This window comes from Podarcis tiliguerta, assembly GCF_965153285.1.
Source record: "Podarcis tiliguerta genome assembly, chromosome: 5".
Classification (NCBI taxonomy): domain Eukaryota; kingdom Metazoa; phylum Chordata; class Lepidosauria; order Squamata; family Lacertidae; genus Podarcis; species Podarcis tiliguerta.
Window position 1 is genome coordinate 48,367,149 of NC_139538.1, and position 13,387 is coordinate 48,380,535.

At 36.1% G+C, this 13,387-nt stretch overlaps 1 protein-coding gene across 39 annotated transcripts in view; it reads left to right on the plus strand.

Annotated features, from left to right (window-relative positions):
* The window catches only part of TCF7L2 (transcription factor 7 like 2), a 204,769-nt gene that overhangs the window by 138,876 nt on the left and 52,506 nt on the right, over positions 1-13,387 (plus strand). The window lies entirely within an intron of this gene.

The following is a 13,387-nucleotide window of genomic DNA, read 5'->3' on the forward strand; positions in this document are numbered from 1 at the left end:
AACAGGATGCTAGATTGGCCTGATCCAGCAGGCTCTTCTTATGTTCTTGAACTGAGTGGGAAAGTCTGAAGGGAGTTTCACAACCTGCAACGACTACTGGGTATCCTCTGTTTTCTTCTTCAGTAGGGTTGTTCCATGACAGATTCACACCTGCACAACATCTGTGCCACTGACACTCAATCTTTGGGACTGTTGAAATATATACAACAAAAAAGTAATCAAGTTGAGTCATGTGGCTCAAACTGGGTCTACTAGATCCAGAGTTTTTAAGCAATTTGGACTAAAGTCAATTCTGGGGCCTCTCCAAACTTAGCTTCATTAGTTTCATAGTAGATCTGCCTCTGCTCATGGAGTTGTCGCAAGGAAAAAAGTGGGAACTATGTGCACTATCTTCAACTTCTTGGAGGAAAAGCAAGGCAGAAACACAAATATTAATAAAATATATTTTCACATCTCTATCCTATATCAAATATAAATTACAAAACAGCAAATTCTTCAGACACTTCATTGTTCCGCTTATGGTGATAGTTTATGTAGCATTTATTAGCAACAAACTATAGGATTAATTTGCTTTCTAGTATATTTTACATATTAAAGAGTCATTACTATAGGCATGTATTTTCTTAGTGGTGTTTTAACTTCAAAAAAGAAAAATATGCATATATTTCAGTATCTCCAAAGTCTGTACTTTAATCACTTAGGCCCCATCTGCACTATACATTTAAAGCAATAACATACCCTATTGTCATTGTATACACTGAAATATCCATATTTTTATCAATATACAGTGGTACCTCGGGAGTCGAACGGAATCTGTTCCAGAAGTCCTTTCGACTTCCAAAACATTCGGAAACCAAGGTGTGTTTTCTGATTGGCTGCAAGAAGCTCCTGCAGCCAATCAGAAGTCGTGGAATCCATATTGGACATTCAAGTTCCAAAGAACGTTTGCAAACCAGAACACTCACTACCAGGTTTGCGGCGTTCAGGAACCAAAACGTTTGAGTCTTAAGGCATTTGTCAACCAAGGTACAACTGGAGGTTATACTCTCTTAAAACACAGGAATAGAATAGAATTGCTTCATAATTATTTTCTGGTATTATTATTATTACTTACTAAATTTGTATACTACTCTTCATCCGTGGATTTCAGGGAGGTTCATAATATAAAAATACAATATTGTAAACAGTCTCATAAAACAGAATATTTCCTTAGGCACTTTGGACACAATCCAATCAAAGTTAAGTGCTTTTAAAAATCCTAATTGATTTCTGTGTAGAAATTAATTTGACTTCAAAGTGCTAGACTTTGCTGGATCTTGCCCTATATGCATTAACTATGAAGAAGTTCCTTTAGAATAACTTGTGCTTCTTGAAATTATCCTCATCATGTTTTTTCTTTGGAATGGTAGTTTCCTGCCTATTCATGAAATGTTTTAGCAACTTCAAAACATGTCTTAAGTTGTAACTGTATAAGATGTGCGTTCTCCCCATATTTATTCATGTGCATGTTCTGCATACGTATGCAACACCACAATACACAGCATGAATGGGATAATTAAACGGTGGGTGATTTACTAATAATGTGAAGCTATCATCACTTTGTTGACATAAATATACTGTAAAGAAATAAAATTTATACAGAATAAGTAAATGGAATGCAACACACCCAGGCATTATACAAAATACAATTTTATGCCATTTTAACTTGAATTCACAAGTGTCTCTTAAGTATTCATACCAGCCAAATACTTTGTAGATAACTCAAAAGAAATATCTCTGAATAGTGGCTCCCTAATGGTCTGTTTAATAGACGATTTTTGGGAATACTAAGAAGTAAAGAAGACAGGTACAGAACTGACTTTTTAGATTTGGATGATATACTGCATATTAGTATGATATAGACTTAAATGAATAAAATCCTAAATATTTATAAATTCCAATGATGATTTCAGAACACACAAATCCCAATAAAAAGTTTAATTTTGTGTTCTCTTCTATAAAAACTGCTACGTGTGTACTTAGATGTGTGTAGATCAACATAAATTCTGAAAGAATTTAATGTTCAAATGTTTTATTCTTTCCCACAAACATCAGTTTGCACAATCAAATACCCATCTCCTACTAAGCTAGCCTTTAAGCATGTCATTTAGACAGCTAAATGCTCTGAAAACTATGATTAAGTGTAATTCAGAGAATTGGGAGTATTATAATCTGTAATGAAAATTCAAGTCTGCTACTTGGCCTTTAATGACATGTTTATCGTCACCTCACTGCTCTTAACCTCTATACTTGCACTTTTGGTTAATGTATTTGCCTACTGAATCATTGCCTTGCATCAAAAATTGTGCTTAAAACATCTGCAGTTATCTCATGTGTGATTTGTATTCTTTACATAGGCATATATTTAATTTTACTTACATTCTTTTGCATTGGGCATGAAATGCGGTAATGTGATACACCAAACTGCACAGTAGTTTCGTAATATAACATTACATTTTTTCAACACAGGTGTGTGGGATGCTTAAATTGGTTAATTTGCAATCTGATCATAAATATTGACCTGATTTGTCATTAATGAAGGATGAGCCTAATGATAAAAATTGTTAGACAAACATTGCAAATGCAAGCATGTGTGTACATAAGAAGTCGTCTTGAGCTATATAACATTATCCGGCCTTGAGTAGTCCTATTTGTAATGATCCATAGTTTTGCACTTTGGTGCAGCTGGAATTGATCTCTTGAATAATAATTATCCACCATTCCACATTGACTGTGATGTTTGTTACAAAATGAAGCCAAATTGCCCATTGATAGTTAGATATCTCAATACATTCTATCATATGAGAAACCTGATTTTGTTTGACATTTATTCATATATATTTCATTAGCTAGGGATCAATATACTATGAGTTTTCTATATGTGGTCAAAGTTTATGGAGGTTTCAGGAGATTAACTTTTAAAACTTAGGTCTTCTTAGGTCAACATTTAGAACTAGGTGCAACATACATCTAGTGAGGATTAAGGTGTGTGTGGACCAAAGTGTCAGATTCCCATCTAAATTCTAGAAAGTTGGTAAATCCAGTGGCCTGTGGCATATGGTGTTCAGGAGGACTTTACACTTTACTTTGTTTCCCATGTTGCTTAACATTTACATTAAAGTACCAGAAGAGTTTGTCCAGTGGTTTGGGTGGCATCAGTATGCTGATGAGACCTTGATTCTTTTAATCTAATTCCAGGGAGGCAGTGAAGGTCCTGGTCTGGTGTTGGAGATCTGTGAAGGACTGGATCTGAGTGAAAAACCAGAAACTTAATCCAGATGGATAGAAACACTTAGAGGTGTTTGGGGGGGGGGGTTTAAGTCATGAAGAAAGTTATATGACATGTTTTGAATGTGGTTGCCCTTCCCTTGATAATCCAGGCTCATAGTTTTGAGTACTCTTCAAATTAGCATTGGTTCTTGATCATTGAGCAGGGGCTATGGCCAGGATTGCTACGCTAGTTTTGCTACGCTAACTCTGTCCTTTTCCATAAAAGTCAGCTCCTACCACTATCATACATCCAGGTTGGATTACTTCAGCACATAGTATCTGAGTACACTTTTGAAGCATGCTCAGACACTTCAGCTGGTACACAATGAGGTGTACCAGGCTAGGTTTTTAAAATAATATATACCCCTGCTGCTTCATCAGCTTCATTGCTTCATTATTGTTTCCAAGTTCCATTGTACTCATTATCGTCTGAGTCCTGAATGGTGAGACCAAGATATATAAGAGGCGGGTCTTCTGCTGTATAATCCTTTCCATCTGTGTGGGCAGTCTTTGCTTCATGTTCCACCATCAGCTGCTGGGTACATGGGAAGGCCACCTAAGTTCTGAAACTCCTTATCTTAAGAGGTCTGGTTGGTCCCTTCTTTGATAGTATAAAACAAATCAAAAAAGGTGTTACTCCATTGTTGGGTCTGGATAACTCCTCTTCTTAATGTTGATTTTATTAGATAATTCTTCATATATTTTAGTGCATTACTTTCTCTTGTAACTGATTTTTTTAATATATTAAAATCTTTGTTAATTGGAGGATTCATTGATGGAACAGAAAGTATGGCGTATACCATATTTTTCTGTGTATAAGACTAGGTTTTTTCCCTAAAAAATAATGTCAAAAATTAGGGGGTGTCTTACAGTCTGGGCCATCTCCCCCAATTTTCTTAAATCTGAGTCCCCCAAAATAGGGGGTGTCTTATACATGGGGGCATCTTATAGACGGAAAAATACGGTACTCTATGGGATATGCTTGATTTGATAGGCCAGTGATAAAATGTGCATTAATTCACAGTGTGCAGAATTGATGGGAGTTGCAGTTATATTTAATACATATTCTCATATGCACATGTATGTTAAGCTTACCTGCATTCTGTATTATCGGGCCATGCCCTTATTCTTCCACATGTTTGCATATATGGGACACCTTTTCCATGGGACAAAGTTTCTAATGTGCACCTAAGACAGTCAGTAGTCCGGAACACTTCATTGTTAAACGGTTTACTTTCTTAAACAAACAAACAAACATCTGTGTCATTGTATGAATATAGCTGGTGGCAAAATATGATAACTCAGTGAAGGCAGAAGTACATTAAATAAATAAATAAAATTTTGTAGCTCTAATACTGTTGTCAAATACGGTGGAGATAAAGCAGGGGCATTAGGAAGTTAAGCAGCTTTTTTGTTGGCAAGATGCCAAATCCAGTCTATATATTTGGTAAGATTTAGACATTGCATAGTCATATCTCCTTTTTCTACCCCAACAGAATTTTGCTGAAAAGCTCTATTTTATCTTATGTCAGAAATGATCACAGGAATCTGTTTAATTGGGAAATACTTTTAAAATACTTTCTAATTGGCATCAGAAAGTTGAAAGTTCAATTCAAAGGTGAGATCTAAGCTTCCTAATTAGATTGAATGGGCTTAAATAATAGTTTTATTCATTACAGAGACAATATTTCAATGAAAAAATGCTCATATTAGAAGAGATTCTTCCACTGGGACCGTCAGTTTATTCTATAGTCAGATAAGAATGTATGCTGCTCTAAATCTATTTTTGTTTTAAGGCCACAAATAATTTTATTATCTACAGTTTACTATCAATTTAAGATAACTTTTTTTTATCAGAACAAAGCTGTCTCATTTTCTGCTGACAAGAACATTCTTATTTCAGATAATCTGCCTTTTTAAAAAAACAAAACAAAACCCAACAACCCTCAAGTATTATTTTCACTTGCATAAAATTGCATTATGAACTTATTTTCCCCCTTCTTCCCCCCCTCCCAAATTGTTTGATGCGTCTGAAATGGAAGGATGAAGTAGAAGTCGCCACTTAAGCAGTGAAGGGTTATTCTTTGTAAATAATAGATCAAGAGCACCGGAGCTATATCTAATGGAGCCGTATGCAGCCTCCGTTTCAAGGACAGCTCGTGGTTGAAAAAACATAACCGCAGTTCATCCTATCTGTAACCTGTGGTCAGTTCTTTGCCACTGCCAGTCAAATATAACCCAGTAGATTTTCAATGCTGTAAAATACCCTCACATAATTATATATGACTCTATCTATCTATCTATCTATCTAAATGTATACACATATATAAAACCATCACATGTAAATAATGTTCAGTATTCTTGAAGAGATGAAAAGACTACAAACTTTTCAAAATATTTAATTTATTTTCCTTAAGGATTGTTGCGATAGAAGCACACCAAACCTGGAAGATTTTTCACAATGAGAATTAGTCCAACTTCGCAGTGTTGAAACAAATCCATTGAGTCTGCAGAACAGAAGCATTCTTGTATGTTGATTAAAATATCAGTTTGCATTGCCTTAGTTTCGTTTTTAACAGCGGTAATAGTCGCCACATGCAGTTGCTGAAGGTCCATCCGAGAGGACCCTTTAAAAGTATGTATAACTCTTGCTCCTGAAAGGTTTTAGTGCTTTGTTTTAAATGCTAGGGCACAATCCGCTGGGAAAGTTTTCCCACACAAGTTCCATGGAAATCAATGGAAACCACACAAGAGCATGTACGTTTGGAAGTGCGTGTTCTCGCGTAGGTTTCCTTCATTTCACTGGAGTTTGTGCAAGAAAACACCCCAGTGGATTATCTTACTAGATTCAAAATGACTCTTTTGATTCAAACAAAAGATTAGAGACAGAGAATTGTCACTCAACGGAGTGTCACTGTTTATGTTTAGAACAATGTGGAAAAAGCACAAGAATCTGTCTCCGAGAAGATGGAGATGGAAACTGTTTTGCAAATATATTTTTGAAAATTCTTTCAGCTAATTTTTTAGCTTTATTGGGGAGTAAGAAAGAAATCAAAAACAGTAATTTTAGACAGCAGTAATTTCAAATATTGGTTTATATTCCTTGCACACACTTACCTGGGAGTAAGTCCCACTGAAGACTGTGACAGACTGGGTAAAAATACACAGGATTGCACTGTAATAAACTAAAATACATGGCTAATTGAGCATTTTTGTTTATTTTTGGTTCATGAGAAGCTCTAGTCATTAGCAAATAATCATAGTGCAATAATATATTTTACGAATCAGTTTGATTACTCATGTAGTTTATAATTTATATAATTAATAATACTGATTTTTCAATAAGATGTTATATTGACAACCAGTATGAACCTCAAAAAAATATTTTCAAGCTTCGATTCATTGCCATCATCCATATTTTTGAACATTCTTCAATATTTCCGTTATGAATGTGTTCTGTTTTGTAAGAAGGCAGGATAAGTACTTGTGTCTCATAACCTTACTAAAGCTCCAAGAACTGTGCGCAACTTTTCAGGAATTATTTTCCTTCCTGGTTTGTGTATCAACACGGCTGAAATAGTATCAGCTTGCTCAACAGAACCCTCCTCCTTTGCTTCCACATTTCCCATACTTGACTTCTTCCTAGCAAGGTTTTGCTTGGTAAAGACAAAACATTAGATCATGATTAGCTATCTTTGAAATAACTCCTGTGATGCGCATCGTCATGCCGGTTCTCGGCATTCTATTTGGGAATTTGTTAGTCAGTGCCGGGAAAAAAAGTCGGGTTGACAGCTAATAGATATCCCCACCATCAATTGTTTAGACATTTTTGTCTTTTGTGACATTGAGAAAAAGACAAGGAAGGGAATGGAAGCAACTAAAAAATGTCAAAAGATCAAAAAATCAATGGGCTGAAGGAATGTGATCTGTTTATCAGGGTGTAGCTGCTCTTTCTGTTTGCATTAAGTCCGAGTGAGTGTCTTTGGTAGCCAACTGAAGCTGCTTTCATTCACTCCCTAGGAGATGTAATACAAGCATGAAAGTTACGATGTCTCACAAAGCAGACACAAGAACAAAAAAAAATTTCGTTAAATCAGCAGCTTGGTATTACGTGTGTGTGTTTCCCCCCACAGTCGTGTTACGGCTGCTATCCTCCCCACAAATTAATTGTTGAGTACTGCATACGTTCCATTTTAATTTTAAGTGTTTTAAGGTGAAGGGAAGATATTTTTAAGTTCTTGTTTTTGAAAACATCAATAAAATGAAATGGGTTTAATAGTTCAGTTAGTGAAGTTCAAGGAGATGATTGAAGACATGTGCTTTCAGGTTTTGACAGGTAGTATAAAGTCTTTGAGTGGACTTCTCCCTTTGCTTTAATGGAAGAGGAGTTGGGTTTGCTTTATCTGAGATGGGAAAAATGCAAATGGAAGGATTTCCCCCCCCCCCAAGTGTTTTACTGCTTGCTACTGTTTTAAAGACACTAGTTAGTCTAAAGCTGCAATGCCCATGATTCCTTCATTTCTCTAGATGTCGGTGTGTGTCCTTTCTCTCTTGCTCTCCCCCCCCCTCTTCAGTTCTATGCCAGCCTATAAGAACCGATGAGTAGACAAGGCAGTGGTCCAATCTGGTGGACAAATTTCTCATCCCTTCTAGTTTCTGTGTGATAGGAAGTATGGCAGGGGCTGCATATTTTATAAACTTTCTATTAAAGTTGTGGCATGTTATCATAAAAATGAATTACGATACTTTGTATTACACTCTGGGATTGAGAGATAGACATAGGATTAAAAAAACAATTTCTAGGCATTTCTAGATGATAAATTTAATTTTCTTTGCTATTTGGAGGTCTTCTTTGAAAATGCAATTGTAATGAACGCATTCAGAACTGGAGAATAGATTTACCCTTGGCTTCAAATAGTTGACGTTATCAGGCTCTGTCATTCGTTCCTTCCTATTTTCGGGCTGCTAATTGATGTTTTTGATGTCAGCAAGAAAATTGAAGAAAATGTCATGTGTGAACCAGTGCGGAAGTTAATAAGATTGACTTCGTTGACAGAATTTACAATGAGCGCAGAGACCGCATAATGGGACCGCTGCGAATTCGTGTGCTCTCTTTGGAGTCAAAATTGACACCTCACGCTAGGCCAGCGGTCGATAGGAAAGATGGAACATTTGGGAAGGTTCTTAATCTCATTTTTCTCCCTTTCTTACCCCCCTTCTTCTTCTTCTTCTTCTTTTTACCTTTTGGAGATTATTCAGTTGCACAAGCAACTGTTTATCCAGAAGGCTACTGCTTTGGACCAAGTCAAAGTCTTAGTTCAATCTTCTAGCGCCCCCAACAATGCTAATTCTTTATGCTGTTTTGAGTTTGAAAGCAAACAAGTCTTGAAAAGCTTGAAGTAAGATGTGTCTTAAGCAATGATATACTAATATCACACGGGGTCATTGCATAGGCTTGGACTATGTGCGATAAAGCTGAAACGTAAATCTCATCTATATAAAGGACGGAAGCACCTAGAAAAGTTTGAAACAAAACAGAAGACTCAAATCTACACTATTCTCATTCTCGACTCTAAAGACAATATCCCTTGAAGTTCAGTGTTTCATCAAAATGTTCCTTGAACCAAAATCATACCCCAAACTTATGCACAATAGCAATGCCTTTGCTATAATGGTTTAATTTTCCAGTAATGTGACAAAGTTTATTGGATTTTGTGTGTATAATTATGGAATGGATTAGCTGAGTTTGGTTCAGTGCATCTGATTATTTTCTGGCCTTTAGGGAAATGCGCTAAACCCCTAATATGTCCACTGCCCCCCAAGCGGTCTTTTTTTGAAGGCACCGCACAAAATGTGGTCTCTACTCGTGCTCGGCCTCCAAGGATCTTCAGTGAGAGACATTATTCTTGGAATATCCAATTAATTCCATGGGCAGTGATCAGTTAGCGCTTCTTCTTCCTTTCTCGCCATTTGAAATGCTAACACAATGAATATTTTCTCATTGGTCTGCGTCCCTCGGCTAAGCTGTTGCCGCGGGCTGAGAATTTCATCGACTGATGAGACCAGAGGCTGCACCGATAAAAGGTTACAGTACGTGATTTGCATGCCAATTGGGGGTTGCTTACATGAACTTGAAAGTTCTTTAACTTTTATTTGACTTTTTTCTTCTGTACATAGATGATTTGTGTTGGTAAAAAAACACACACATTAAATTGGTATACACAGTACATTATTATTATTATTGTCTTACTGTAGATCTTTCAAATAAACAGATAGAAAATGTTCAATATCTTGAAAATTCAAACCTATTGCTAGTCCTCATTGAAGTCTAGGTAAATAAAAGCTCTGAGTTTGTCTACTGAATCACAGATATTTTCAACTTGGATATGTTCATTTTCTTCTGTGACACAACATTGCCTTTTTTGTTACACTAAGCCATAATTACTACAGCAATTTTCCTTATATCATATTTGATGGCATAATATTTGTCCTTAGTATTTGTTCTAATGACAAAATACCCATGCTTCCTCAGTCAAAACAGTACAAGCCAAAGGTCAGCACAATTTTCTTGAATAAGGCAGTACAGTGCTCAGTTTGATGGTAAATTGGCAGAAGGTTCTTCAGCTTTCAGTTGTGTTCCATCAAGAGTTGAGACAAAATATTGTTTGTTTTGTTAAATTATAAAATACTTTAAAAATCAAATATATCAACCATTTCATCTGTAGATGTCTGTCCATAGACCAAGCAACACAGTGGTCTAATGTGTAACAAGTTCCTAAAAATATGGTGGCATATAAACTGGAACAATGCCAGTACCATGTTCTGTGTCAAACAAACTATAGGATCTCTGCTGAGGGCAAAGGCAGGTAGTCTACACTGTCTTCAGGCATGAGTTATAGTTGTGGTTGGTTTAGAGTTGCGACGGAAATGTTTTAGATCTGGGAATATGTGTGATAGTGAAGGTTTCTTCTATTTAAAAAAAGGTGTGTGTGCGTGTGTGTGTGCGCCTGTAAAAGAGCGAGAGAAGATGAGAATTCCAGTCTTCTATAACTGTAATCTTAGAGGCTGGGTAATGCGTTTGGAGACATGACATATTCCTACTGAATAAAAATCAGGAGACCCTTTCCAAAATTGCCAGCAAAAGGGTCTAGTGAAGATAGGTATGAAAGGCTCCCCCTTCCTCTCCCTAGCTGTCTACGAGCAGTAAAGCAGGTGGCTCCCCGTGGCTGACTTTTCATGACAACATGCCATTAGAAATTGTGGTCCTGTTGATCAATCCACTCGACATGACAGCTTTGCCGCAAGGCCTGGCTCTTTGAGCACCAGCGCTGTGGCTTTTCCCTCCTTTTTTCCTGCACTAATTGGTGAAAGTTTTTACTGTGCTTGTGGCATAGGAAATTCTTTTGAACATTGTCACAATCAAGTGTTGACTTCTTTAGAATTGCAAGTAGGTTAAGTGAGTATCAACATAGCAATATCTTTTTAGGGCTTCTCTCCCCCCCCCCCCCCCATGTTAATTTAAATTTTATTAGAAACAAATTCTTGAGGAGGGAAAAATAGTTTTCTAGAAACAGTATTTCTACAAAATAATATTTTGGTGCTGAGCACCAAAGTATATTCCTTCTGAGGGGAAAAATGTGGCAGAATTGTATGGCAGAAATGTTGAGATATGTTTTCCTCAGAAGGAATATACTGGGAAAATTAAAGGTATAATACATCTCTTAATTTTCCTGTCCTTGATTTTTAAAAAGAACCGTTTTTAGAGTGCAGTCCTTTGCATGCTTGCACAGAAGTAAACCTGCTATGCTCAGTGGGATCAGGATTGCTGCTTTAGTTTGTGTAAAGTTGTTCCTGTACACAGCTTAAAAATATATATATTTGAGGTACCTTCCCTCAAAATTTTCTTCAAAAATTGCCCTAATATTTGACGTTGATTAAGTATTAAGGATTATTGTTCTTTTGCTATGCTAATACAGAAAGTTGTTGACTAAATAATGTGTGTCTCCATGAGGAGAAAAAGAGCAAATATTCACCATATATATTATTTACTTTTATAATTCCATTAGATTTCTGCCTTCAGTATGATGTTCAAGAAAATGCTTATAATCTATTAGTGGCACAAAGGATTGTTTGATTTAATATATAACAGAATCTACATAAGTGAACTTATAAATATATAGATTTAAGTTCCTCGGTATTTAATCTTTAGTATTTAAGCACTGATTTATTCTGTTTTTCAGGCAACATGATGCTTGCCTCTTTCTATATTTGATAAACTGTTTGAAATCCTTTTGTTGTACCTAATAATCGTATATCCCAAGGTACATGCATTAAAGAAAGTGTTATTTAATGTGAACATATTGCATGAAGTTATTTGGAATTCATATGAAGAACAAACAAGGACTCGTTGTTTATACAAGTGGCAAAAAGACAGAAAAGCGAATATGTGAAAGCTTGCAAATAGCTGCTAGTTCCCACAACACATCGTACAAGAAGGCTAAAATAATTGTGTAACTTTTAGCCCAAAGCTCAGTTTTATTTGCAGTAAATAGTAGGTATTTCAGTGTGATTTTGCCAGTACAAATACCAAAAATTGTTACAGTTTAAATGCAGAACACGAGCAACATTTCTTTTTTGCAACTGTAATTGCTGCCATGATTTTTTTTTTTGTACTTCAGATGCCCAAATTGAAAGGAGCATAAATTCATATAATTAATTTTGCCACTGTAAAAATCATTTGCTAAAATTTGCATTATTAACATTATCAAGTCGCTGGTTGGTAAGACATCAGACATGACGAGTGAGAAGGGCAGCTTAGGGAGAATTGGGCTTTAAACCCTCAGCAGATCGGAGTTAGGATCAAAGGCACTTGTTTTATGTGGCTGTGTGAGACTTTGAAGTCCTGACTGCACCTACAGCACTCATTTCATCAGGTTCACTGGTGTCTTAATAGCAGATCAATAAGTTTCAAAGTCGGAGAGTTAATTTGATACTAGTGCTGATGCAGTCGTGCTGGGGAAGCAGAGAGAGGCAGAGAAAGCAGCCTATTAAGAACTGAGATGGGGATAGGTGTCTGATGGTGTTGATTGGTATCCACAAAATCCCAAATTGTAAATATTGACCTAAAAATTTGCAAGCTCTAACATATTATTAAGGGGAAATGAGATGTTGGCTTTATTGAAGGAGATTATAAGCTACTGGTTTACTGTTGTGACCAGTATCGGGTTTGGTAATACAGGCATCGAAGTAAATTTCCATTTAATGTAGAATAAATAGGCCTGAACAAAGCCCAAAGCATAGTACCTCTTGAAGATGATAAGTCTCTTATTACTCCAAAAGAGGGTATACAAATGATAGAAAATGTTCGCTTCTTTTTCCTTTCTTACTCAGCTTTCTTTCCTACCGCACTGTTGCTTGTTCACACTGAGGGGCGGGGGGAATGGATTTTAAGACAAAGGAAGTTCACCCTATTATTAAAACCCATAGGAAAATAATTATATCTAAATAAATATTCTTTTATTCTACCTTTCGCAATTTTTGGATGCTTACGATTAACATTCGGTAATGGCCAAAAAATATTTTTATGACAAAGAAAATGATGTATGGGTATGTCGGTCTTTTGAAGGTATCCTAAACCCAAATAAATGAAACAAAAATCTGCTTAGACAAAGTGCATTGAAAGAAGATTGCGTTTTATTGCACTTTTTTTTCCTGTACCAAAGAGGTGGCTGTGGGTGGAAATGATTCCCAAAACTCGGCAACAGTGTTCTTGTTTTATAGAAAAATCAATATACTAAAGAAGTTTGTTACCTATTATTATTATTTTTTATTATTATTTGTCTTGACAAGGCAGTAGTTGATGGTATCCATAAAAACTGCTCCTAGAGAGAGAGAGGGCACACACATACGCAAATGCAAAATCCCTTTGAAAAGGAGATTTCTTTTTTTAAAAAAAAATCATAAGAACTTTTCCATCTGTATGTACGGCAGAGGTTTCCTGGCACCAGAGGTCAACTTCACACCCTTTTGGAACAAAACTCTAATTTAGAATGTTCATCTAAGGGTTGATAATGGTATT